Genomic DNA, 5,213 nt, shown 5'->3' with positions numbered 1-5,213 from the left:
GCTGCAAGCTGGTAGGCCGTGTTCCTTTCACCAAACAAGTCGTTTCCCATTCGATGGTTTTAGTTTTATTAGAGAATCTTCATTGCCTCTGCTATAATGCCCCAAGCCTCCAGCTATGTCAACATCACCGGCACATACAATACAGTCAAGCAGGCCACTAAGCTACTTGGCCTTCTCCCATTAGTTGGTCAGGTTGTTGACATAACCTATATGTTAGCCCCCTGTAGAACTGGGAAAAATTATCCAACATGCATCTCTATAGCTCCTAACATTCTTTAATTCATGGTCAAAACCACAACTTGAAGATTGCAATGCATATGGACTACAGACCGAAGCAATACAAGAATCATCCATAAGTTTCAACATCAGAAGTAAAACTGTGTGGCAACAAGATTGAGAAAAATGGTTTGCGATGATCTGACTATGTTTAGGAAGCCATTAATCGTTCTTTTGATAGCTCCCATAATCAAAATATGGCTAGACTCTGTAATAGTAAATCAATTGTGGTACGTGCACTGAACCTGAAAGAAACACCAAAGGAAGGGGCACCTGCAGTAGCGAAGGGCCAGAGACTGGCGCCAATACAAAAGAATATTGTATGTGCATGAAAAAGGTATATTGCTTATGGAGGTTCATCTTCTAGCATGTTTACACCAAGGCTGCATTGCGCCGTTTTATGGTATGCAGATGGCCACCATACATACCCTGCACATGAACACTGACCTCCCAAAAAGGAATGACTGCACAAATTTTCCCAATATAAATTCATATATACCACTAAGACTGTCAGAGAGGCAAAAGCTTTGATGCTGGGTGAAAAAAAATTGCATCAACATGAGATTCTGTTGTTAAATAGCACAACCATAGCAATCGGTGGATGTGTATAATATGAAACGATAATGCTATGAGTACAACATGCAATGTTCATTCCCTGTTGCGAATGTCTCCAATTAAAATCGGACTAGATGGACCCCATCGCCCAGGCACATGGCTCTTCATTCCTAATGTAAATTACTTGGGAAATAATGTTGTTTCATGTCAGGATTCATCAGATGGAGTATTGTCATATCATTGCTCTACATGAAAACACAATTTCATTCGACACCGCAGAAAGTAATGAGCAATGGATGCCAGGTCAAATAATGATAATTTCAGATGTATAATTTGATTCTCTATAAGCTATTGCACATGTTCCAGGGCCAAGGTATGAACAATAATGGGATAGGGCAGGCACTGATAACTTGAGAAGTAAGATGTTTTTTATGAAGCAACGGTCATGTTCTAATCACTATGTATAAACAAGAAACATATGCCAGGTCAGGCTGTAAAAATTTGAGCTGTAAAATTTAAATCTCTTTTGTTATCTTCATCTGTATCAGGTGCAGTTATAAATACTTCACACAGATTGATGAAGAATTTAGGTGATGTCACCATTTGCTGACTGCACTGCAGTACAGGCATATCAGGAATTGAAGACAAATAGAACGTTATGATAGTTATGGGTAAAATGATATTCTTCAATCTTTGATCTTTAACTTTATTCATTCTGAGATGCACAGGTTCCTACTCCCATTAACGAGTTTCCTAAACAAGAAACATATGCCAGGTCAGGCTGTAAAAACTTGAGCTGTAAAATTTAAATTTCTTTTCTTATCTATCATCTGTATCAGGTGCAGTTATAAATACTTCACACAGATTGGTGAAGAATTTAGGTGATTTCAACATTTGCTGACCGCACTGCAGTACAGGCATATCAGGAATTGAAGACAAATAGAACATTATGATAGTTATGGATAAAATGATATTCTTCAATCTTTGCTCTTCAACTTTATTCATTCTGAGATGCACAGGTTCCTACTCCCATTCACAAGTTTCCTAAGCATGTATTAGCTCTTCAAATGGAACCTAAAAAACTATGGATGGTAATATAGGGGCGGTCATCAGGTCTGCTAATATCCAAGTATGCAAGTGTTTCTTTTTTTACTTTTTGGTTACAGCATACTAGCGTTTTTCAGTGATGTGTAGATTCAAATAATACAATGCACTGACTAACATGAAGAACAGGTAGCGATCAAATAAATCAAGCATATAGCTGTAGAAGCTAAAAAATGTTCTATTGAACATTTAAAATCAAGGTTTTGTTTCTTAAAAGGATAGAAAACAAGGGAAAATAGTAAAGGAATGTTAATAGGAGCCATAGACACCATAGTAGCTCTGTGTGTGAAAGTGTAGTCACTGGCAGAGTTAGCCATGTACTGGACAAAAAATATAGCAACAACCTCAGAAATTTAAGGCACAGAGTACCTGCACTTGGAAATTGACAGCAATCCATCAGTGTGCATGTAGCATGCTTCTCAGTTTAGTACTCTAAGCATGTTTTGGATTTTGCACTCAAAGGTGATAGTTTGTGGACTTGATGATCCCATTTTGGCAAGTAAACTGACATCCACACTAAAAGCATATGTATACACAACAAAAATTGAGTTTTTGCAAATAAATTACGCAAATTGATATAAATTAAGACATGGATCCTATGCGATCATTCCAATACCTGGCTGCCCTTACAAGAATCTACTTTGAGTAAACACATCACAAGTACATAACATACTTTTTACCTGTAAAGCATGTGATCCTGATCCCCATTAGATTTCAATTGGTCCCCCACATGAATATCATATCATGTGGTTGAGTAGCTGTTAAATCAAATTAATTGACTTCTTTTGTTGCATGATTGGCCACATCTCAATCACATGCAAGACAAAAGTAGAATTCTTTCTTGGCCATACTATCAATTCCCCTACCAAAGTCAATGTCATAAAACATCAAACTTTCCCCTAAAATATTTGATAAAAATTCAGATACCCCTTGGTTTTCCCACTCAAAGGTGTAATTTCCCACATGCTGACTATCAATTCCTAATTTACAGGTTCCACTACAGAACATCTCATTCATGCTCGACTCTTTTTAAGTAATTTTTCTTCTTAATTTTGAATTCCAAACTCAAGAGCTTGAATAAAAAACAAGCAAACAAATCATAAAGGAGCAATAAGCCTCTCAGGAAGTTTCTAAGAAGAATAATCAATGGCTTCTCCACTAGTACTTTCTTCAAGAAAGGGGAGAAAAAAAAAGATTCTTGGATCTTATTAGTTGTATGATATCCTTAGATGATACCTACCTCACTTTTGTAGACTCTCAACCTTAATCCTGACAATAAACCAACACAACTTTCCATATATTGAAAAAGAACAAACTCCAATGATTTAAAAAGAAGCAAAATTCGGATTTGGGTGGACTTGACATTAATAAATACCAATTTAAGTCTCTAATTAGGTGTGCAAGAAAGTAAAAGTAGAGAAAGTTCATTAGAAGGAATCTTACCTTTGTACATTGATAAAATACAATTTAAGAAGAAAAAACCAAGGAGAAAGTGAAGGGCAGAAACTTTCTCTAATACATAGTAGTTCAGTCATAAAATTTAAAAAAACAAAATCCAAAGCCAATGATGAAGATAACCATCCATTCTTAAAAATTCACAATCTTCTCAAAATCTTTTGTTTCTTTTTTCTCTTCCTTTCTTCCCACTTTAATTTCCTTCCTGTCTTTCATTTTGTGAAGAGCAAAACAGAACTTAAAGCTTCCTGAACTCAACCTAAAAACTTAAAAAAATTACTGGTATAACTCTTACTAGCCTAACAGTAGAATTAGAAAAAGTGCCAGAACCTTCCCATAATTAGAGATACAGATACCCAAACTTCGAAAGTATGAATTGCAAGACCCCTCATACTATAATAAAGAGCAGGGAAAATACAACATAAGACTCAGATTTTTCTTGGGATCCTCATGAAGAAAGATTGATTTGAATCCTACACACCTACAAGAGCTAGCCCTAAGGGAAGAGGTGCTAACAACTGAGCTAATATATTGTTGGATAAATAGCAAGGCAAACATCAAAAGTGAGACAAGAGAGAGGGGAAAGAAGCTTAATGGATATAAAAAAATTGTTAGTTATCACACTACAGGAAGAAACTGGAAACTCTTTGTGATAACTTAAACAGAACATACATGAACTTTACCATGAGCGAACTAGCTCGGCAATAGAGAGATGTTCAAAGAGCCAAATGCTACCTCACAATAATGAGGCAGTCTTGTATCCAGGTCATGTTCGCAAAGAAAAGGAGTTGACCCAAAATTCATACATGTAGAAAGTGAGCATTTGACCTTTATGGATATAATGACAATGAGAATGATAGTAATAATCATAAAAATATTGAGCATTTGATCTTAGAAAGAAATCAAAGGTGAAGGAGAGCCATAGTGCCAATAACATAGTCACATATACATCTTGAGTTGTACCGACATTATGGAGGCTGACCTAGGACATGTCCATATTTGAGTAAGCTGACACCAAGAAAGAAAGCATAATTAAGGTCAAAAAGTAATCACTGCAATGGAAATCAACCCCTCTACTTTGCTTCTTATGTTTTCCACCTTTAAGATTCCCATATATGATATTTCAATTCTTCCTGTCAATGTCGTAAGCAGTCTGTTTTGTATTGGCAACAAACTATATAGTTTTAGAATGTGATAGCAAAGTATCAAGCTACTTATATGCATTTGTATATCAATGGACATTTATAAGATAACCCTAAAAAACGTATTTACCAAATATGTAGCAAGAGATTGATTATACTTCAATGCATCACTTACACCCCAGGATCCATGCTTTCATGAATTGGGGAGATCTTGATCTGCAGTAAATCAGTTTCCTGAGGAACTGGGAGCATCTATTTCAACATTCATTGATTCTGAAAATTTGGAAGACCCTATTCCACTTGCAGATGAGTGTGCATCAAATGAAAACTTTTTCTTGTTAGCAACCGAAGATGATGGGAAGCTCGGGTATCAGATTATATCAGATGAACTTTTGGCACTTGTCTTTCAGTCTTCAACAGCAGATATCTGCACAAGCGGTACCAAAGCAAAAGTAGGTGCAATATGGGATAGTACTGGAGTCAAAGCAGCCAGGTAATTTCCACTTAATTTTTAATTCCAGGCCATTCTGCAAGACATCAAACACTATAGGACATGAATTTTATGAGTGGGTGCAATGACAGCAGGAAAACTGAAAGATGTCCTGAACAAATTATGACAACATGAAGTAACGGCTCAAAAGATAAGACGACCGTGTCTCATCTTATTCAAGGACATTGAAA

The 5,213-nt window shown here is 36.2% G+C and overlaps 1 long non-coding RNA gene across 1 annotated transcript; it reads right to left on the bottom strand.

Annotated features, from left to right (window-relative positions):
- Positions 1 to 259: 259 nt before the first annotated feature.
- On the bottom strand, positions 260 to 4,712 carry LOC140855630 (uncharacterized). Its single transcript, XR_012138579.1, has 2 exons — positions 4,663 to 4,712; positions 260 to 740 (listed from the first exon to the last, which is right to left on the bottom strand). It is a non-coding gene; the product is annotated as an uncharacterized lncRNA (long non-coding RNA).
- Between the last annotated feature and the right edge of the window lie 501 nt (positions 4,713 to 5,213).

Source organism: Elaeis guineensis, chromosome 2 (genome assembly GCF_000442705.2).
Source record: "Elaeis guineensis isolate ETL-2024a chromosome 2, EG11, whole genome shotgun sequence".
In the NCBI taxonomy this organism is placed as follows: Eukaryota; Viridiplantae; Streptophyta; class Magnoliopsida; order Arecales; family Arecaceae; genus Elaeis; species Elaeis guineensis.
This window is presented reverse-complemented; position numbering and strand designations above follow the sequence as displayed.